The 24,642-nt window shown below is 36.1% G+C and overlaps 1 protein-coding gene across 22 annotated transcripts in view; it reads right to left on the bottom strand.

Annotated features, from left to right (window-relative positions):
* The window catches only part of APBB2 (amyloid beta precursor protein binding family B member 2), a 336,396-nt gene that overhangs the window by 230,342 nt on the left and 81,412 nt on the right, over nt 1-24,642 (bottom strand). For all 22 annotated transcript variants that reach the window (XM_039845051.1, XM_039845045.1, XM_039845042.1 and 19 more), the window contains one exon: nt 10,301-10,402. The gene's annotated coding sequence lies outside the window, so the exon portion shown is untranslated. Of the gene's footprint in view, nt 1-10,300; nt 10,403-24,642 lie in introns of those variants that run through there.

Here is a 24,642-nt window from a genome sequence, read left to right on the forward strand (position 1 = left end):
GAAGAAGAAGAAGAAGAAGAAGAAGAAGAAGAAGAAGAAGAAGAAGAAGAAGAAGAAGAAGAAGAAGAAGAAGAAGAAGAAGAAGACGACGACGACGACAACGACGAAGATGAAGAAGCAGCAGCAGCAGCAGCAGCAGCAGCTGGAACACCTTCTTACACCAGATACAAGAATAGATTCAAAATGAATTAAAGACTTAAATGTACGACCCGAAACCATAAAACTTCTAGAAGAAAACATAGGCAGTAAACTCTCTGATATTACTAACAAGAATTTCTTTTCAAATATATCTCCCTGGGCAAGGGAAACAGAGGAAAAATATAAACAAATGGGATTACATCAAAGTAAAAGGTTTTTGTACAGCAAAGGAAACCATCAACAAAACAAAAAGATAACCGACTAGGAACAGATATTCGCTAATGATACATCTGATAAGGGGTAAATATACAGAATATTTGAAGAACTTATACAACTCAACAACAAGAAAAACAAACAATCCAATTAAAAAATGGGCAGAAAACCTAAACAGATACTTCTCCAAAGAGAAATACAGATATCTAATAGACATATGAAAAGATACTGAAGGTCGCTAACTATCAAAGAAATGCAAATTAAAACCACAATGAGATATCACCTCACACCTGTCAGAATGGCTATCATCAATAAATCAAAAAACAACAAGTGTTGGCGAGGATGCAGAGAAAAGAGAACCCTCATATATTTTTGGTGGGATTGCAAATTGGTACAGCCACTATGGAAAACAGTCTGGAGGTTTCTCAAAAAATTAAAAATGGATATACCTTTTGACCCAGCAATTGCACTTCTTGGTATTTATCCAAAGAAAACCAAGACAATAATTCGTAAAGATCTATGCACTCCAATATTCATGGCAGCACAATTTACAATAGCCAAGATATGGAAGCAACCTAAGCATCCATCAACAGACAACTGGATAAAGAAGTTATGGTACATATATACATATATACAACTCGACCATTAAAAAACAATGAAATTTTACCATTTGCAACTGCATGGATGGACCTAGAGGGATTATGCTGAGTAAAATAAGTCAGATAGAGAAAGACAAACAAAATACCATATGATTTCACTTATATGTGGAATCAAAGGAATAAAAGAAACAAACAAACTAAATGAAAACAGACTCACAGATACAGAGAACAAACTGGTGATTGCCAGAGGGGAGCGGGGTTAGGGGGCTGGGCATAAAAGGTAAAAGGATGCAGATGTACAAATTAGTAGTTATAAAAGAGTCACGGGGATGAGAGTAGACCATAAGAAATATTGTCAATATTAGTGTAATGGTTGTGTGTAGTACCAGATGGGTGCTAGAAAAATCGGAGGATTACTTCATAAATTATGTAAATGTCTAGCCAAATAAAAAAATTTTTAAATAAAATAAATTTTAAAAATAAAAAAGTTTGTATATATGAATGAAGTCCGTCATATGTCATGTGCTCTTTTTGCTTATTTGTTGGTTTGTTTTATTGCCACCCTCACACTCCTCCATGATGTTATCTTAACTTATCTCCCTCCCTATGAGTTTCCTTTCTCCTCTCTCCCCTATTTGATTTCCCAACACTGAGCCAATCAACCAGAAGTATTGGTACTTGCTGCATACCAGGCAGTGTGCTACGTATCTCCTATATAAAGTGGGGAATCCAAAGCTGAAATAGATACAGTCCTTGCCAGATAATTGTTCAGATTTTTGTGCAACACTTTGTTTAAAACTCAAAACAGTTTCACTCTAACCTCCATTTCTGCATGTCCTAAGCAGCCTAGGCAGGAGTACAATTGCAAAGTACCCTAACGAAGCCATTCGTCTGTTTATTTGTGGACAATTTCATATATATACTGATGTAAAAGGATAATAAATTAAACAACTTTAGTTAAGGTGTCAAAATTTCTACACCTTGAAAAAAAACTTATAAAAGCCCTCTTAACCAAGATACTGCAGCTTTTAGGAGGAGCACACTTTTAAATCCCTGTTTCCTCCTTAAAGCTGGTAAGGGTTCGATAATGTCTTGCCCACCACGGAATCTGTAACACACTGCAAAGTGTCTAGCACAAAATATGTACTCAATAAACATGTTGAGTAAATGAATGAATGAGGGGCTCTTGGTTAACTACTTTTTTCCTGATTCCAGCTCCTCAAAATCTTTGCTGCATTGATTATCTCCTCTTAAAAGGCTGTACCACTGTAGTGTCAGCATTTGCGGGGCGGGGGGGGGGTGGGCATCGCACATCCCTGGCCACTTAATAGCAATATAACCATGAGCAAGTTTTCTAATCACTGTCTATGCCTTATTTTTCTTATCTATAAAACAGCACTAATCACTCTATATGCATTATTTTTCTTATCTATTAAACAGAGATAGCACTATCTAGTTTGCAAGGTTTTTTGTGGTATTTATGAAATTTGAAAATAATTTATGTAACAGGCCATGGAAGGAACCAAATGAATGTGAACTGAATGAAAGAATAAATTGCCATTCCATTCTGTGGCTCCAGATCAAAAATGTAACCATCAAAATCTAATTTGCCAAAGCTGATCTTTATTCAAACAATAGGTACGTACCAAAAGCTATATAACATACAACTGGAGTCTGTCTGCTGTTGAACATCAAAGAAATAGTTTAACATCGACTTTTAAATGCAGGAAAACAATAATTAGTTCACAAGCAAAAGGGAAAGGTATGCAATCTGATTTTATTTTCCCCACCGACATATCCATGTATTAAAGATTACCAGCTTATAGCAGACTGAAGCTTTTTTACAGGAGTCACATAGTAAGGGAAGGCAACCCTGGAAATAGTTTTTAAACTCAACATTTAATGATAGCTCCTGTTTTCCACTGTCAAGAATGCACAGGCCAAGTTTGCCCTTAGTCTGATTTGCAAAACTAAGATCTCCAAGATCCGAGGAGTATTGTTATTCGACTTGCTTGCTCTTCTAACAACCCAAGATATAAAACCTAAAAAGGACATCACACATGTGCAACTTCACTTTTATGAAAGAACATAAACTCTGTGACAGACGGGCGTGTGTTTGCTTCTGTCGTAGAGCAGAGCTCTGCAGCTGTTGCGCCTCCCCTCAGGCCAGGCAGCAGCAGCCAGAGTAAGAACATCCTTGGTGCTCTCTTCCCAGCATCCCCGATCTCACCATCGACTGTGGCTGTGGGAGCTGCTTAAGGGCCCTTACCTCCCTCCTTGCCAGTAACAGTGGCAGAAACAAGCTATGAGACCTCCCTAGGGTTTGGTTTCCTTTCTCACTGCACACTTGTGCTCCTATTCTGGAAGAAGAAAGAAACCCCTGAGTTTCTCATTCGAATCCCAGAGGCAATGTTGATCTTGAATAACATTTTCTATTTTCTTAAAAGCCATCATTTCCTACTCTCCGTGGGCATACAGAGCACGGAGCAAAGCCTAACCTGCCTCCTTAGAGTTCACAAAGTAGATGCGGTAGTTAGAAGAGAATGTAAACTCTGTTTTAAAAACAGAAAAGGGTCATCCTGGGATAAACATGCACTCTAATACTGAAGCATCATTCTGTTCTGGTCTCCTTTAAAGAATATCTGAGCAAAAACGGCTCCCTTCAGGATGAAGATGTCCCCCCACCCCAAATTCCCAATAAACCAGGCACGCGAATGTATAATTGCAATCTGTTTTCTTATACATCGTCATTTTACAGACGTTTTCTTGACAAGGATCACAGAGTCACACACTGAGAAGCTGGGATGCAAACCTAGGTAGTCTGACTCCAGTGCCTCTGATAATCTACCCTGACCTAGGGTAGCATATCTGTTTGTTGTCAAAATCCATGTCCAGCTGGGACCAAACAAGAGCGACCTTTAGCAAAGGCCTCCATGTGAGTTTACAAACTGAGGTCCTTACCTGCTTGAATGACAGTATAACATTTTTTTATGGACTCGAAATTATCATTTAAAACATCTGAGTTTTATAATTACCACAGCAATGCGGCAGCAAGCACAGCTTTAGAGACTCCAAAAAGGGCTGGCAAAGGTGCATTTTAGTCTTGGCTTCAATCTTTGACAGCAAGCCCCAAATTATTTTTCAGATAAAATGGCAATTAGGAATTTCCTCAAACTTTAGCAATCAATCTACATATCAAAGTAAAATCCAATGACTCCTTTTCAAGTTCTATTTGACTATAACTGCAACTGAAGTTTACTTATATATTATTACTATTTACATATTAAAAATTGTTGAATTTTAGGAGACAAAAAAACTTAAGATTATTCATCTTACCCACATATGCTTTATTGAGCAAAGAGTTATGAAAGGCAAAAAGAAAATTAATGAGACTGGATCTCAGTCCTTAGGATCTCACAGCCTAGTAAATTAAACATTATATAAATAACCATTACTCAATTTAAGTTATAAACAAAAGATAAAATCAGAATATGTCATCAAAGAGATTCAAGAGGGGCATTACGGGAGTTCAACATAAAGGAAAGATTATCTCTAAGCATAGCAGGGTGGTTAAGAGCATAAACATGAGAGTCACACAGACCTGGGTTCTAGTCTCAACTATGTCACTTCCTAGTTGTATGACATTAGACAAGTCATTTAACATCCCTGAGCCAAAGTTTCGAAATCTTTAAAATGAGGCAATAACATCTGTCTCTCAGAACTAATACAGGACTAAATAAGATAAAACATATAAAAGTCTTAATACAGTTCCCAGCACACTCTCCGGATTGACTACTAGCAGGGGCTTCCAGTCCGAGATCTATTATTTCTCCATCTTGCCTTTCTAGCCCATTCTCTTACCAATGCCCCTTAACTGCTCTGTCCAGGGCCTGTTAGATTTCTCTTATCAACTCTCCCATAAAGATGAGGAAATAGATTATGAGAGGATGGGGAACATGCCCAACATCATATAATTAGGAAAAAGACCACCATGTCCAACTCCAGGTTCTTAAGCCTTAGGGTCCATGATTATTTCTCTGACTAATTTAATCTCTCCTATTATTTTATAAGCAATTAAAAGGCAAGGAGAGCATCTTAATGTGAAAAATTTAAAAGATGCCCTCTCTCTGCAGGCCCAACTCCAAGAGCACACAGCTTGGTGAGTAATATGCTGGATGGCTGTCAGACCCCCCCACCCACCACTCACATATAACCTTGTGCAGTGAACAATCTGTACAACCTCTAATGGTAGCCCTGGGTCTCCTGTCTCCAGTTTTCTCTATTTCAGTCTATATTTCACACTGCTGCTCAAGTGATCTTCGTAAAACTCCCATCTGATTATGAAATTTCTCTACCTTAAAATTCTCATGGGTCTATGGCCATGCCACTCTGAACAAGCCTGATCCCGTTTGATCTTGGAAGCTAAGCAAGGTCGAGCCTGGTTAGTATGTGGCTGGGAGACCACCTAGAAAGACCAGATGCTGCAGGTACTGTAGGCATAGACAAACAAACAAACAAACAAATAATAAGCTGGCAATATCTTTAAAAAAATACAAAACTCTCATGGCTATATATTACTGAGAAATCCCAAGTCTCTAGCATGGCACGTCTGGGCCCTTGTGACTCTGGCACCAAGGTTTTGCAATCTAAGCCTACTCTGTTCTCCAACATGCCCCAAACCCAACCACAGGAGACTTCTTGCCACTCTGAACATGCCATGAGCTTCCACTCCTCTATGCTTTTGCACATGCTTTTCCTGCAGCTCCAGATACTCTCCCCTTTCCTCTCTGTCTTCTAACTCAGCCCATAAGACTTATTTCATTGCCAGCTCTTCAGTGCAGCAAACACACTTCCTGATTCCTCAGCTGAAACGACTGTCCCTTCCTCAGCAGGCCCAGAGCATTTGTGAGTCTACCTTCCCCACCAGCTCACGGGAGTCAGGAGGATACTGCATGAGCTTTAAAGTTAGATAGATTGGAACTAGAATCCTAACGTAAATGTGGGCAAGTTACCTTCTCCTTCTAAGTTTCAATAATACCTATAGCAAGGACCACAGTGATACCACCTCACACCTGTTAGAATGGCTATCATCAACAGGACAAGTAACAGCAAGTGTTGGAGATGTTGTGGGGAAAAAGGAAAACTTATATACTGCTGGTGGGAATATAAATTGGTACAGTCATTATGGAAAGCAGTATGTAGGTTCCTCAAAAAATTAAGAATAGAATTACCATATGACCCAGCAATCTCTCTTCTGGGTATCTGCCAGAAAAAATTGAGAACATTTATTCATAAAGATATAAGCACCCCAATGTTCACTGCAACGTTATTCGCAGTGGTCAAGACATGGAACCAATCAAAATGCCCTTTGATAGATAACTGGATAAAGAAGATGTCACACACACACACACACACACACACACACACACACACACACACCTGAATATTATTCGGCCATAACCAAAGATAAAATACTACCATTTGTGACGACATGGAAGGATCTTGAAATTCATGCTAAGTGAAATAAGTCAGAGAGAAAAAGTTGAGAACCATATAATTTTATTCACATGTGAGATATAAAACTGAAAGCAACAAATAAACAAGGCAAACAAAAACTCATAGATACAGAAAACAGTTTAGTGGTTATTAGAGGGAAAGTAGGGTGGGGGAAGGTAGAAAAGGGTAAAGTGGGTCAAATATATAGTGACAGAAGGGGATCTGACTTTGGGTGGTGAACACACAATGCAATATACAGATGATGTATTATAGAATTGTACATTTGAAACCTATATTTTATTAACCAATGTCACCCTAATAAATTTAACTTAAACAGATAAAGAATTACTGTGAAAATCTGGTGACTTGAAGCTATAGCTTCCGTACATCTTCAAATAGTGGAGCCACTCTAAGGGCAGAATGCTATGAAATTGATAGATTTAATTGTCTCATGTGAACTAAGAAACTACTCTACTCTACCAGGAGAAATTATGAGTATATAATATGTATATGGGTTTCTAAATATAAAAAAAAAAGTGTGTACATATACGCACACACGAATACGTGTTTTTAAAATAATTCTTCTAAATTTATCAGTTAAATACTTATTATTTCATTTGCTAATTTAACTTAACAAGTAGCAGCAGGTACCAAAAGTTTGAGAAAATATAATGAAAGAAAAAACTTAAAGATTAAAAAATTCTATTAATAACTTATTTTGGAGGGGATGGGTCAATAATTATCATCACTGAATTTTAGTGGTTAACTACCTTATTTTAAGAACATCCAGCCTACTGCTTGTCGCATGCCGAATAAATGTTATCTGAGTTCAGAATGTGAAATTCAAATTAAGTTCCTTGAAAGGAAGAGCATATCTCATTACTCTTCGAATAATGAGCTTCTAACACAGTGTCCAGCACATAGTAGTTGCACAGCAAAAGTTGCCTTAATAAGTAAACTTAAAATTGAGAAAGCATGCAAAGGTCTATAAAACATTTTGCATCTCTAATTTGGGTTGCAATTTACTCCAATAAATTATATTTCAAAATCTATGAAATGTTCCTTCTGTACCCATCACCTCATCTGAGAAATTTAGACTTTCTTGCAAGAAAACAATATGTAGGTAGAAACCTTCCTTAAGCACAGAAATATTGAAGACAGCTAAGCGACAGGAAAATGCCACCTGCACTCTTGTAATATAACAAAGAGCCCAAAGAAAACACGGCACTTTATACACAGTACCTGACACACAGTGACAGCTACAATTTCGAACACATATTTACTCCCACAAGTCTCCTATTTGGAACATGTCTGGTTACAGCAAACACTGTACAGATTATAGAAGGAGAATCCTATCTATTCTGTTTGCAGGTAAAAAACCTGCACCATATATTTCACATATGTATACTCTTAACTGAAAGCCAGGATAGCCACAAATGAAACAAAAAGATCCAATTGTTTCGCTTTCACTAAAAATAACATTATAGATAAATACTTATTAGCATAGGATTTCATCATTTATTAAATGGAAAAGACAGGATACCAAACAACTTATAGCATATTTTACTTTTTGAGTATTAACATAAAATATATATTTATTAAATAAGATAATAAAAAATAGAAGCTATTTTTTACTTCTTTTAAAATAATCCATGGCTAACTTATCAAAAATACATCCATGTTTTTGTCAACATTACAGATTCAAGTTTCCAGAAATCTACATCAAATAATTAAATAAAATGCTTGAAACAAGAAAGACCTTGAAAACATATTTGTGATTAAGAAAAAAATTAGAGGACAAAGGGGAGTTAAAAAAAAATGTGAAGGTTGTCTGTCCAGGGTTCTGGACTTTCCCTAAAATTGTGAGCTTGCCTCCCCAGAAAGAAATTCCCAATAAGGCACATTCTCGCATGACTTATAAGTTTCAGAAAGGTCTGCCCTCCTTCTTCCCCGCCTGCCCACATTCTTCTTTAATGCTTACTTCCATATAACCAGTTTTTCAGGACTCGATTTTTGTGAAGCATACTTATACATTATAACTTTCTTCTATTTTTTTTTTTAACTTAAAAGTGAATTGTGAATATCCTTCAGTGCATATAAATATTCACCTATGACATCAGGTTTGGTAAACAAGGATCTGTTTGACATGGTCCCTCTGGTAACACAGTGTTTGTCTTTAGCTTATTATTATTAGATGCCTTGCCTCTACAAAACAGAAAAATATCTTTACAACACAAAGAATATGTCACAAAGAATATGTTTTGGTATAATGGAAGGAAAATATTTCACCAGAGACGATATTAAATTTTTGAGAGATACTAAATTATTTGAAAGGAAGTTTAAGCAGCTTACTTTCTGGGGCTAAGTTATATTTCCAATCTAAACACCACTGAAAATATCTGGATCCTGAAGCCCAAAGAATTAATCTCTTGCCCTTTTCATTCCATTTCTGTGGACAGATTGGTAACTTCTGAGATAATCCTTTTTCAAATATCCTTCCAAGATAGAATGACAACTATACCAGACAGGATTTCCTTTATTTTAAGGTTAATATGTGAATACAAGACTACAAAATTCAACTAAATAAACTGCTGTCATTTTTAAAAATTCTGCTGACAACAGTATTTCACTACTGTAAATATTTCACTGTAACAAAAAAACTGCTTTTTTTAGTATAACAAAAAAAATCTTTCTTTCAACAGATTTATATTAGCAGAGACTTGACAGTCTTCAGAAATTATATTTATGGTGAGTGTATACTGTGTGTGTGTGTATAATATTTTTTCAGGACAAATATCTTATTAAATTTCAAATAAGGTTCATAAAGACCCTTATCTTATAATTATTATAAAATACACAATTTGATTTATAGTAATTACGATATAACACTAAATCTGATCTTACTATATAATGCACCTATGGGAACTTCTAGAGCAAAGTTCTTTTCTGCCTTGCTTTATTTTAGACATGCTTCGACTAGCTTATTTATACTGTTGCAAATGTAGACCAGCTGTAAGACACAAGGCATATCAAGTTTAGAAAACTATCTAGTAATTTAATATATGAACAGTTCCTATTGTCAATGATATTGCTTCTGGAACAGAAAGGAAGGTGCATGCATGTGTGTGTTTTGTTGTGCTTACATTCTTATGGGTCATTCACACTTTCAAGTGGTATCTACAAAACAAAGTAGACTGATCTTTAAGCTCCATTTTACCTTTTCAAAAAGATCAGAGAATAAAACTGAACTTTATAGCCCCAAGTAATTTTTCTAAAGGAGCAAAACCATTCGTATAGTTGTCATAATTAGAATACCTTAGAGTACCTCAAAAAAGGTATAAAATAATAAAACTGACAGGTGCATCAAATCTTCCAAGACTAACCTACACAAGAGACTTATTGAACAAGTGACTCTACATTTATTTTCCTTTCCAGACAAAAGAACCAAATAGATTTCATCTTTATTCTAAAAATTCAGAACCAAAGAGCCTATGTAAAAGTCTAAAACACCTGAAGCTCAGAAAACTGGGCTCACTTTCCTGTCGCACCATGTTACATTCTCTTACCTTTAAAGTTTAATTCATCTACTGTACATGTGATAAAGGTTTTATCACAACCTTGAGGATTCAGTTAATGACATGCAAAAGAAATGGCACAATGCAGAGAGTCATTCTAATCTCTTTAGAAGGTTTTTTTAAAAGGTCTCTTGAGTTTCTTTCCATGTTTCAAATCCATAAGAGCACATTAAAACTTACAAAGCAAGAAAGGAAAGAAAGAAAAGCCACAGACTCACTGTTAACTTTCTGAGAGAAGTATAACAAAAAAATTTTAGAACAAGTTAGAAAATTACTTACTTTTCCCAGGTCTTTGGTACAAAGCTCAGAAGGCAAGTTTCCTTTTCCCACAAAGTCTTGTTAATAGCAATCACTCAATGAGTTCAAGCAGCCCAAATATATCTAAAAATTATGTAGAGACAAAAAGTTAAAATTCATTGTCAGATTAGAAATTAGAAATCAAAACACCCCATTGCTATTCAGTCTCTCTGCATAATTAAAATAGATTTCATTGGAATATCTAAATGATGAGCTTTGTTAGTTATTTTTCTTTCAGAATAATACTAAAAAGGCTTGCTAAATCTAGAAGGTATTCTGATCTGTTGTCTTATTAAAGTTACTAAAGCAGGAATCAGCAAGGCTTCTTGGCAACCGTTCACTAAAAATGTCTTTCTCAGGGAATCATAAAAAGCAACTGAGGGAAGATCTGGACTTCTAATTATACTGTAACTTGGGAGGGAAGGTCTTCTGAAATCACACTTGCCTACCCCACCTTCCAAAGATGAGTTCATCTCATAAAGACAGAGACGGTTGTAAATAGAAGTGAACAATAACAACTTAAAGAAAGTCATCAACAACTTTTAAATGCCCAACAGATATATTCATTTAAGCACCTTTCCTAAGAGAATGAGAAGAGAGAATTCTGTTAATTTTTTTCTAATAAAACAGAAAAATCCCCAAATTCTGCATGTTAATAACTTCACTTAAAATGTAAGTTACTTCTCTAACAATCCTGTGAATGGATACATAAGTAATAACATTCATAAAATAAAGAAGTCTGAGTAGGTAAAACACAGATAAATCATAATCTAAAGTCTGTGCTCTCTCACTCCAGGCTTTATATTAGATGTAATTCTAAGAAGCATGATTAACTCATTTAAGAGCCACAAGAGATTGAAAAATAGGTCAATTAGAAGGAGGCAGAAAGAACAGCTACAGTAGGCAGTCATAACTGAAAAGCAGACAGAATCCCAGAAAAATCAATAGGCATCGCTTATTATTGTCATTGTTACTGCCAATACTTATACAGTGTTGATTCTTATGCTAGATTCTTCTCTATGTATTTTACAAGTATTAACTCTAAGTAGGATAGAGACAAGCAGACTATCCCTTACATATCACCGTATTACCATACAGTACACTCAGTTCTGCTATAAGCTTGTGTGATTCCAAGACTGATATAGTAGGGAACGATTTGAGCATAACTCAAATTTCACATTTGTTTATGTATAATTTCATTGTAAGCAATGCTAGGTAATAGTAGAAGATTGCACCCAGGCAGAACCAACCCAGCTGCATAAGGATACATAGAATGCACAAAGCTCATGCCTCAAACATCTACCATCGACCTCAGTTTCCACGAGTGTACTATGAGCCACACCTGTCCACATCAGGTGCCCCAACTTTCCTTTTGATTTCAGGTAACCCCCTTCTACCACTGCAGAATAACTCACAAGCTGCAATCCTTCCGAGGTCTCAGTCCTCAAGAAAAGGTCAGGACTCTGTCAAGGTAAAATGCCATATTTATTGTACTATTGATCTACTCCTCAACCACCTAATATGTGTAAAATTGTGCTACAATTTTTACTCAGTTCTTATCTTATTTTTTTAATGTATCACTCGTAAAGGTTTTTGAGTATTGTGTCCCTGACCCTATTTAGCCCCTAAGTGCTATGGGTTTTTACTACATGATTTTGCACAGCATGGCAGTTCTTAGAAATGCATATATCACATTTCAGCGAACTGACTGCACAATAACTAGTGTTTATAATGATGCTTATAATTTAAACCAGAAGGGGTTAAATTGTGATTTTCATATCTTTTAATTATATTAAAGGAAGGGGATAGCAACATATGTAATACAATTTTAGAAAGATTCTCATTCACAATGTTTTTAATTACCAACTATGGACCCTTAAGGGTCAGTTTCAATTATGTGAAAAAATTATTTAAGATAAGTCCCTAATAGTGTTGATAAATGAGGTATTACTGCACCATTCTGTACAGACCAAGAATATGATATTATAAAAACAGATTCTTGCAGTCAAAAAGGCTTAACTGTAATTACTGATAAGAACAATTACTTTTCATTCCTTAAAACCAGTAAGTTGAAAAAAAGACTCTGAAGTTATCCTAAAAAAAGTCTAAGATACACATAAAGATGTATCTAAAGAAGTTTTCTCTTATAAGTAATATCATTTTAAGCAATTTATAAAATATAAATATCCAACATGAATAAACAGTTTTTAAAAATCTATAAGATATTTAATTAAATTGGAAAATGTTTTTAAGCAACGTTCTTTGGGAATGCAGACTATAAAGCAGTATGTTCCATATGGTCCCTATTTTGCTTAAATGTATCTATATCTAGAAAAAAACACGAAGGAAAAAAGTCTACATTTGAATAGCTGCTAATTAGAGATAATGGAATTAGAGTAATTTTACTTTCTTTGCATTTTCCTATGGTACATGAGTTTTCCACAAGAATCACCTCTACTTTTATGATTAAAAATAACAATATACTATATAAAAATAAGACTAAGGTATTTAGTGGGAAAACCTCTTTTTATCCCCACTATAATTTCACATGTGAATCCAGCCAATAGAATGAAAGCCAATGCGGCAACAAGTACACCAGAAGCTTCCTCCACAAGTATTAACAGATCAAGTCTCATGACTGAGCTTCTCAAAGTATTTTCTATCTCACAATTCAAGAGCAAACACAGTCCCAAGGGAGATGTTCAAAGTACATAAATCCATTACAAAGGCCAAAATATAATTTGCTTTTACTGGCTAACACAGTCATGAATTTAGTAAAATCTAGATGAAAGAAAATTTTCAATTATATAATTGTCTACAAGCTTTTTAATGTCTAAAAGCAATTTCATTCTGAATGAAGAAACTGTGTTCTGGATAAAGCTCTTTTCAAACAAGATCAAGATTAAAGAAATACAAGCATTGATGGATTTGGGCATAGGGATGAATACCTCACTTGGGCAGTTTTAAATAGAACATAAGATAAGACAGATTCATCTTTATGATTTCCAAAAGAACTCCATTATGTTAAAATGTTCCCAACAACAACAAAACTTGACTTTGAAAATAATCCATTTGCCAAAAATGGTGACTCCTTAGTCATGAGTGTGCTTGGTTTATTCCCATACACTGACATCACATAAGCACTGAATGGTGCAGTTACTCAGGAGTCAAGGGACAATTGAGGACAATCTGGCCACCACATACCTGAGACCACTCACCTATGCTTGCAAGAAGCACATCTAAATGATGTGTCTCTTTCCATTTTCAGTTGAATCTTCCTCTCATACCATACATTCAATAATGATTTGATATAAACCAGTTGCTTTAATAAAACTTTCCATTCTCAAGAATGTACTGAGGATTAAGTCAGTGGTTCTGTGTGTGTATGTACGCGTGTTGTGTGCAGTTTTATTTCATAAAATTACAAAGCATCTGTAACATTTAGTGTGCACATCTGAATAACAACCATATTCCTACTATAGGAAGTATAGATGTAGTAGTCTTTGGGGTTTTTGTTTTTGTTTTTGTTTTTTACTTCCAAAAACGCTGACTTCGATGAAAAACAAAAACAAAACCCTTCTGTTTCAAATCTGCTTTTGTATTTTTAAGCAGTTTTCATAGGTTCCCTATCAAATGGAAACAAAAGCTACTAGTTTCATGTTTTGTTTTGTTTGAAAGAAAGAACAGGCAAATGAACATTTTAATTATACTGTTATACATAAAAATAGATCACAGAGGAGATACCGAGTTCCAGACAAATCAGTCAGTTCAAGTTCAAGATCTCCCTCAGAGACTCTCATTTTATCAAATGCATGCTGATTACTTTGAAAAATAACTCTGAAATTCTTGGTTTCTGTGTCTCACAAGTTGCTGCCTAAAATGCTGCACATATGCACCTTTAATAATCTGCAACAAAATATTATAATCAGCAAGTAAATAGTATACTCAATTGTGAATACTTGAAATAAAAACAATGAATTTTCAAAAGAAGATATGCTGAAATATTCATCCATCTATCTATACATGCCTCACACTGACTCTGAAAATACAGCGCACTTAGGAACTCTCACTATGAGACCTATATTTCTTAAATTGCTCTAAGAATTAGCATATGTATAGCTCAGGGAAATACAGTCTCTTAGCATTACCGGATATAAAAAAGGGCAACCAATGTTTTCAGAGTCTACCTGTAAAACAAGCAGAAATTGTTTTCTCAGGCTCTCTAGTCACTTCCTGAACATAATCCCAACATAATCTAAATTGGTCTTTGGCACCAGCTCACATCCCTTTTTGCATCATTGTGCCACTTTCATCCAAAGCCCAAAGGCCTGCACTTTCGATGAACCACCTCCTCTCACTGGTCCTTTCCTTCCAATCTCTAAACTCCAACTGCCTCCATGGGAATATTTTAGTTGGAGCTGGGAGACAGGGGAACTTAAACAAATGATTAATGACTTTAACTTTCTTTAGATTAAACATATTTTTAAAGAAAAGTACCCAGATCTTTGTTTCTATATACCTTAGCTCTTTGGGGAAATAGCTGGGTCCCGGCCTGAGGCAAAGAAAGCATAAGATAAGCACATTTTACTATGCCAGAAAGCAAGGAAGTACTAATATTAATCCAGACAGGACAAAAAGACATAGATGCTATCTTGAAAGGACTCCCACTAACCAAATGCGGGACAGTTTGAACAACAAAAAGAATGATATGGATGAATTAGAACACATTGAGTAAAAGAGGAACCATAAATCCATAGATATTCATGAAAAAGAGAATAGTAGGTAGCTCATCTTTGTAAAGAATGCCAGCTAATAAGTACCAAAGGCATAGTAGAAATATAAAACTCCATTTTGCAACCAACAAGGTAATAATTGATTCAGTCAAGGATCCTTAATGGATGCTAAAACCATTAGGGAAAGGGTTGTTATGGGACAGGATGCCCACAGTCTCAGAGTATCACTCTGCAGATTATTTATCACTTACCCAAGGATAAGCTCTGGCAGACCACCTTAACCAAGTGATAGTTGGTATAATCAATTACAGGACAATTGAACTACTGTGTGTCTCCACAGGGACAACGTAGTATGTTTGTCAAAATACTTAATACTTAATACTTAATCATAAAGTAACAAACAAATCCAGATTGTGGTATTTTCTACAAGACAACTGTTTTGGAATTTTCCAAGATATCAGTGCCATAAATGGCAAAAACAAAACAAAAACAGGGTAACTATCCTAGATTAAAGGAAACTAAAGAGACAAAATGCAACGAATGATTGCTGATGAATCTTAATGAGGAGAGGGGCTATAAAAGACATTATTGGAATAAGTGGGGAAGTCTAGGTGTTCAAATATTATCTATGTATGAGGTAATAGTTCTTGGTGATAACAGTATTATGGGTCATGAAGGAGAATATTTTTGTGCTTGGGAGATATATGTTCAAGTATTTAGGGCTACAGGATCATAATCTCTACAACTAATTCAAATGGTTCAGCAAATAGCTTTTAAAGGGGGGAAGACAGAGACAGACATAGATACTAAAGCAGAGACAGAGAGATAAAGCAAATTTGGTAAAATGTTAGCATCTTATATGGCAGGCCAGACATAACCAATAAAAACTAGTAACGATGGTTACTTGTAGGCTCTATTTCATATTGAGAGATCATAAAGGAGCTTATGGTTGAAAGGAAACTGACAAAAAAAGGAATATAATTCACTGGTGTTAGAGCATTTAGCCCATTTTTCAAAAAAACTTTTCCAGTTCATTTCTATTCTGTAACAATTAATAGTTGTTAGCTGGGAGGAAGAAGACTGAAAAAGAAACCCAAGGGAGAGGATGAATATGGTAAAAATTAGCAACAAAAATGTTCGGTTCTCTTCCACCCATTCTGAAAGAGCTGGGTCTCAAGATTTTAAAAAATCTGCCTTGTTTCCTGTCCTGGAGAAACCCTGTGTGGGTATAGACATTTTTAATGAGCCAGAGAAAGTCCCTTTGCAAGATTTATACTGACCAAGGGAAGGTTGTGCACTTCATTCCATGCCCACCCCTGGTCAAGCCTAGAACAGGAGTATTCGTCTGAATGACCCTTCATGTAAGTACACGTGCGTTCCTGACCTACAGCTTTCCGCTGCTGCCTCAAACTCAAAGTGCCTGAAACAGAATTCTCCTCACCAAACTTGATCCCTTGTCTCTATTACCTCTTTTCATGTCTATCCAGTGTCCAAACTGCTTCGTCTTTCATTTCAGTTCCCAATGGCCCATTCTTCACACCCTCTCTTTGTCCACATCCTCAAGGCCATCTTGGCCACAAGGTCTCTCATATTCCAGGCAGAAATGACCTCTCTTTATTCTTCCTCAATATTTCTGTCTATGGCACTCACCTGGCACTTTTTAAATATCTTTGACATGCAGCTTTGATTCTGTACCCGCAGTAAGCGAGTGCTCTGCTACGTTATCTCATTTTAAATCACTGTAATTCTGTGAAGTAATTTATGCTATTTTAACCCTATTTTACAGAAGAAATGGATACTCAGACAGATGAAATAACTTGTCCAAAGTCACCAAGATGTAAAGCCGACATTCAGACCCTGGTCTTAAGGTTCTGCATGAATGCCAAAGTACTTCGTATTGTTATTTATAGTTTTAAACACAGTCTCCTTTCCTTAAATCCAGCATACCATCCTTGAAGGAAGGGATCCACTTTATCCAACTTTGTGCTCTCTCCAGAGGCTAGCATACTCATAATTCATGTTCACTGACTTAAATTTCAAGATTCAGCCCAGAGACCATTTGTCTTTCTGACTTCCAGCCCTCATCCCTACAGAACCAAACACTCAGTCCTCCTTGCCTTCTGTATGCTTCTACTGCAATATATTCAAGTCTTAACTGCAGGGTGCATGACTGCCACATGTATGCGTGGAACCCAGCAGGCACTTAATGAATGTTCACTGAATGAAATGTTTATGCATGAGACAGTCGGGTTTCTCAACAGGGCTGCTATGCCCTGTTAAAAAAAAAACAACTGACTTCAATTTTATCTTCATCATATACTGAGGAAAATCATTTTAAGAAACAGTGACCAAGAAGAAATGGAGAGAATTGAGAGAGTACAGATCCCGGCACTTTGGGTCATATATGCTTTACTTGCTATACTGGGAATACTAGGTTCTACAGCTTCCAAATTTTAATGTATATGTAATATTGTTCAATACAAATTACGTCTGGAGCAGAGCCCAAGATTCTGCATTTCTAACAAGCTCCCAAAAGACGTCAAAGCTGCTGATCTTTGGACCACACTTCTGAGTAGCAAAAAGTTCTAGACAGTTATAGTGAAATTATGCCCACTTAAAGAGATAACAGCATATAGACTAAAGTGACAAGACAGAAATTCAGAACGTTAAAGCTAGTTATCCCTAGGTTTCTTCTTTCTGTTTTCTATAATTTCCAAGAATTCTATAATGACTCTTGCATTAGAAATAAATTTTTTAAATGCTATAATACACATACATAAAAATTGTGCATTTGGACATTTCACTCTGCACGGCTACATCTTTATTTAAGCAACAAATACACTTAAAAGAACTAGACTTGGGAGATAACAGGTTGGTGAATTTAGCAATTCCCTGTATACTCATTTTAACATGCAGATTAACATAAAATAGCAATTACACTTAACAAGCAGTCACTACCACAAGCATTCTTTTTCTCAGGTTCCTTTTCCTTAAAAGAAAGAGAAAAGAATCTACTCATTTGGAATATAATAAAAAGCAAACCAAATAAAGGACAGAAGACAAAACAAGCAGGTACTAAACTGAACCTCTTCCAAGTGGGTCAACAGAACCGCATGAAAGTTGAAACAGGGGTAGAAATGTGTTTCTCCCAGCAGAGGCGGGGTGGGCTGGGTTCCACAGACTAGATGAAATAAATTAAAGCAGCACTTACTGTGCACCTGCAAGTGAGGTAAGAAGTGATCCTCAAAAAGGCCCCAATTCCAAAGCATAACAAGGAGAGATCATTAGGAAAAGGCGATTGCGGGTACACATTTGCAAGAAACCATTCTCCAAATACCCAACTCCCCTTCAGTGGCATTCCAAAGGATGCCAGGTTTATTCTGTAAGTTGTAGAAGCTGTAGCCCTGGCAGGTGGGCATTTCACACTCACTCCAATACCTACATAAATTCTAGACACTTGCCCAACCATATATGTCTATGACTCAGGAAGGGCCAAAAACAGAAAAGGAGCCCTACCACCCCATGGCATAACCAGACATTCCTGCTTAAAGTGAGACTAACCACACTCTGCATCCTTCACTTTCCATCTCAACTCTTCCAATTTCCAGGTAAGAGTTTCCTACCACAGTCTTAGGGTATTCATACTACAATTTCGCCCAGAGTCCTAACTGATTTTTGGCCTTAAAGAAACATTGTGAAACTCACTGTGAAATTACTCTTAAGGATTAGAATTTAGTGTCTGGAAGACTTATGTATACAGTGTAACTGAAAAATCACTTCTGTGTCTATACAGTATTATTAAGTACTATGGTTTAATATCTGTGATGTTTAGGTACACTGTGCATTTGGCTCAACTGGAAACAATGTGTCATTATATCTCTGCTGAATTCTATGAGGCAAGTGCCAGAATACTCAAGACAAGTAAGCATATGATGAGTTATTTAAAAAATGTGATTAGTCGAGATTTCGAAACACATCAAAGTCATCATCTTGACTAGGGGAAATCTGAATCTATTTGGACTTCCTTATACTTATTTCATTGAAATTCAGTATTGTTTTTATTTTGAATTATACTGATAGTAGATAGGGGCAGGAGAGGGAGAAAGCACCATAATCTTCTCGGTGCTCTAAAGCCTAAAAGTCTTAACATCTTGGAATTTTAAATTTAAAGAAACTTAAGAGGCATGACGATAAAAAAAAAATGTAACAGGTAGTCTTTTGCTTGGATTCTGGATTAAATATTTTTTTGGTTTTGTTGTTGTTGTTTTTCAAATACTAAAGACTTGGGGGATAAATTTGGGGAATTTGACTAGGGGCTGTTATTAAGTGATATTTGGGGATTATCTTTAATTTTTTAGGTATCATAATGGTATTATATTTACTTAAGGCAGCTTCCTTATTTCTTGGAGATGCATGCTAAATATTTAGGGATAAAATGTCATGATAGCTATCTTTTATTTTAGCAAAGTATATGTAAATTTATACAGATGAAATAGGAAAGAATGTTAATAATAAAAATAAGAATGTTAATAAAATTAGATGAGTATGCATTGTAGCGTTCTTTCTACTTTTGTATATTTGAAAACTTACAAGTTTAAATTTGTATCAATAGAAAAAATCTATGACCTTAAAGTTTATCTCCCTAGTCTTACTATCTTGCCAAAATTAGTCTACAGTCCATCTATAGTAGCTGATCTTCTTTCTACCAGAAGACATTCTCTCACACCTCCCAATCTTTGTATCTTTGTGTATTTCATTCTCTCAACCTGGTATTTTCTCTCTCTGGTGAGAGCTGACTTATTCTTTTAGGTCCATTTCAAATGTTGACTTTTCTAGGAAAACCTTCCTAACCCCCCAACTTTATGCATCTCCCCTTTTCTGACTCTCCATGACACTTTGTACCTCTCATCACACTCATCATATTCTATCTTACATGATAAAAATTGAAGTTGACATTTACTGAGAGCTTCCCATATGTGAGGCCCTGGTCTATATATTCTCACATGCGGCCTTTCATTTACTCTTTATATTCCTACCCCGCTGAGGTAGAAAATGTTATTACCCACTTTTCACAGGTGAGGAAACAGGCTTTAAAAGGCTGAGTAACTTACCTAAGTCACAAGGTTAGCAAATGGCAGTTTCAGGCTTCAGTCAAACAGAGCTCCAGCTGCTCCCAAACTCTTAAGCACCAGCGTGCATGTCATTTGCATCGTGGCCTGATCCTTCCCTACTACATATAACAACTTAAGGCAGGGAGAGCACATTACTTATTTATTCCCTCAACCAATATTTGTTAAAAAGCCACTACTGTCAGCAAACAATAAAGTGATGAGTGAAAAAGGACAGTTTTTGACCCAGATAAAAAATAAGAAAATCTAAACAAATGATGGCCTTTAGTTAATAATAATGTATCGATATTGGTTCATTAATTGTAACTCAATGTACCATATCAATGTAAGATGTTAATAAAAGGGGAAATGAGATGAGAGGGTATATGAAAACTCTGTACTATCTTCTCAATTCTTCTGCAAATTTAAAACTATTATATAAAAAAAAAAGTCTATTTTAAAAAAGAAAAAAAGAGAGTGACTATGAGGCTCATTTTCCTGACTGGCTCATACACTACCTCTTATGCCAAATCCAAAGAAGAGTGATCCAGTCATCTTTAGCACACGATGTGGCACTGAAATGCATAGATGGGCCTATTTGGGGACTGAATTTGAACTGAGACCTCCAACTGAATATGAAACATGTGTTTTAAAACCCAATCTCATACATTTATATCCCTCCCCTTTATACAATGGTAACATGTTTCAGGCTTCAAGTTCCCCAGCTTAATTCACTATGTTTTAATCAATATTTCCAGAAAGGAATTTACCACATTTTCTACTTCTCTAAGACAAATCAAGTTCTTAAAGTAAGTCTCAAAAAGACTCTAGAAGTTCAATTTTTAAACAAATAGAGTTGATTCTTTTTCTTAAAAATCAGAGTCCCAATTCAAAAGTTATGTAGCCATCTCAAACTAAAACTTTAGGCATCTGCACATTAACAGAGTCAACCATACTATGCCTGATTCCTCTCTGAAAAAGGGAATTTTCAGGATCTTTTTCTGGGAAATTCTCTCCAGTGTAATAAGTGACTCTCCACTGCATTTCTGCTATCTGCTAGACTACCACATATAAATACCTTCCTATGTGGAACTAGCCTGATAGATGAGTAACAGTAACTCTTTTTTAGATCAAACTTCTAGAAAACTACAGACCAGCCAGGAAAGACGCAGAGCATGACAGATATGTAAATATTTAACAGACATCATCTGATAATATTAACCACAATAATAAGTAACAGCATTATGAGTACTTCACCAGTTATAGTGTATTTTGTAATTGAGTCTCATAAAAGGACTGTGATATGGGTGGTAAAGATATCACCATTTTATAGCTACGGAAAACTGAGGCTTATAATTGAAGTCAGAACTCATTCAGATCTACCACTGCTGACTTTATTCCATGCTGGACCCTTCCAGGCATGGCTCGGTACCAGCTGTGTTTTTGCTCTCTCCTTTATAATTTTCCACAGTACTGCCTTCATCTCGGGAGGTGCGCTCTCTCACTCTCTCTCTGCAGGTCATATATCTATCTGTTCACACATCCAATCTCCTGAGTAGAATTATATAAACCAACTCCAAACTAGGGCACAGCCTCACCCATGCTTACAGCCCCCGCTGTGTTAACCCAGTGCCTTCCAGAGTGGGTGCTCCCCAACCCGATGGCCCACGACCATGTGAATGACCCTGTGCTGCAAAGCTTACCCTTGGGCAAAAGCCATAAGATAAAAACAGATACTCTGTTTTGGTTCTTGGAAACTAATGGGAAGTTCAAGATGACTTTTTTCCCTTAACATAAAAGCAAAATAAATTATAATTCTGTTTTACAATATGGCTGATAACCATAAATAGAAAAGAAAAAGAATTTTGTTTTTCTTGAGTCCTCGGCTAGGCCTTCCATTTAGGGCCAAGAACATTTGGGGATTGTACCACAGGTCTTGGTTCTCATCCAGATTCCAGAAAAGGGGGAGGGGAAGATGAATTTTACTATCTATATAGCTTGAGTTCCTCTTACAGGAACCATTTTCTACAAAATAACACCTAAAATTGGCCTGTGCATATTTCTCTTTCCATAAATCTGTTGGCCGAGTTGACCATTTTGTTATTAGAACCTTAGATTCTTAGAATCCAAATCAAATGAAAAGTCAAATATCTTTAAAAGAGCAAATCATCAAAAAAAAAAAAAAATTCTTCTCTGCCCCCTGGATGAAATATAAAGCTCCTCCTGACTTTGTACAGAGAGTAACTAATTCAGAGTTAACTGCTCCTGCCTGAAAGGAAACCAAGGACTTCCAGTGTGCCAGGATATCACAGAGGTTGCTGAAAGAAGCAGTTTGCTGAATAGTACTTCTTGTGTCTTCAAACTTTTAATATATCCAACAGTAGAAAACTAAAACCATTTGGATCAAAGAGGCTAAAATTCAATGCTTGCTTTGTTTTTAACCAGAATAACCAAAACTGAATATAGTTTGCCAAGGTTTTAAATTTCTGCTTCACTGTATTTCTCCTTCTGTGTTCAACTCTAAGAGACTTTTAAAAAATAATAAAAAGTTTAATTCTACCATCAGTAACACACGTGTGCTTTGAATTTTTTTTTTTTAATCAGGAATGAGAATGAATGATAGCATGCATAGAGCTATCAAAACCCTTCCTTGCATATCCAATGGCAGATATTGTAGAATCAAACACCACAGGAATAATAGAAATGTCCTCAAAATTCACAGTTAATGAACTGCTCCTCTGCCCTCATCAGAAAAGATCAGGGATCAGGCGATCTGGAAATGCTCGGGCCTGGAACTCACAAAGTGTCTTAGGTGTCCTATAAGATCTAAGGTTCTACTTTCCTACCCTTTGCCCCAGGTGGCTGACCATTAACGGCAGGTGCCTTTGCCTGCTGGCTCCTGGCTGGGTTTGGAAACGGAGAGGTTCTCACAAGAGGATACCCACAAGAGAGCAGGAGAGAGAACAACCCCCACACTACAGGGTCCTCTCTGGCCACCAGTCCTGTCAAGTGACACTGCACAGAGCTCTCAGTCTCCCCATAATTGCTCCCCGCCTTACCCCTCAGGTGCAGAGTAGAAGCCCCAGGGCACTGTATGACCCTATGTAGTTTCCTTATACCCTGAATGTACCACTTGTTTCTTGATGGAACCTGGACTGGCATGTAGACCTAAAACCTTTGAATACTCACCTAACAAGATAGTGCCCTGTAATTAGTACTGATTTGATCTTGTTTTTATGGCAACCTGACATCAATTATGTCAAAGAAGAGTCACTGTACAATATTTTAAGACCCTCTAAAAGCTAACTGTTTTGGCTGGTGTACTGACATGTTTTTGTTTTCTTGTTTTTAAATCCACAAACTGTCATCATCCGCAATAAACTACACAGTAGAGGAAACATACTTTAACTTAAGTGATCCCTTTTTTTTCAGCCTTATTGAGGTATAACTGACATATAAATAGTGATAAAGTATACATCGTAGTGATTTGATATATGTATACATTGTGAAAGGATTCCTCCCATCCAGTTAATTAAAACATCCATCACCTCACATATTTATGGTTTTTTGAGACACTGTAAGTCCTATTCTCTTAGCAAATTTCAATTATATAATACAGTGTTATCAACTATAGTCACCATGCTGCACATTAGATCTTCAGGCCTTACTTGTCATAACTGAAAGTTTGTACCCTTTTACCAACCTCTTCCAATTTTGTCCAACACCCAGCAACCACTTTTCTACACTCTGTTTCCACGAGTTTGACTTTTTTTGAGTCCACGTATAAGTGATACCATGCAGTATTTGTCTTTCTCTGACTTATGTCACTTAACACAATGCCCTCAAGGTCTACCCGTGTTGTTGTAAATGGCAGGATTCCCTTCTTTCCCATAACTGAATAATACAATTGCATTGTACATGTATGCATGTGTATTTGTATGTATATACATAAGTGTGTATATGTAATATATAATATATAATACATATAAGTATATATCACATCTTTATATATCATACATTCATCTGTTGACAGACATTTAGGTTGTTTCCACATCTTAACTATTGTGAATAATGCTACAATGAACATGGGAGTGCAGGTACCTCTGTGAGATACTGATTTCATTTCCTTTGTATATATACCCAGAAGTGTGATTGCTGAATCGTAAGGTATTTTTAATTTTTTGAGGAACCTCCATACTGTTTCCCATATTGGTTCACCAATTTACATTCCCACCAATAATGCACAAAGGTTCTCTTTACTCCACATCCTCAACATTTGCTGTCTCTTGTCTTTTTGATAATAGCCATAATAACAGGTGTGAGGTGACAATCTCATTGTGGTTTTGATTTGCATTTCCCTGATGATTACTGATGCTGAGTATCTTTTCATGTACCTGTTGGTCATTTTTGTTTTCTCTGGAAAAAATGTCCATTCAGTTCTTCTGCTCATATTTTAATTGGATTGTTTGGTTTAAAAAAAAAT

The sequence above is a fragment of the Pteropus medius genome, unplaced genomic scaffold, assembly GCF_902729225.1.
Source record: "Pteropus medius unplaced genomic scaffold, Ma_sr-lr_union100, whole genome shotgun sequence".
Taxonomy (NCBI): Eukaryota; Metazoa; Chordata; class Mammalia; order Chiroptera; family Pteropodidae; genus Pteropus; species Pteropus medius.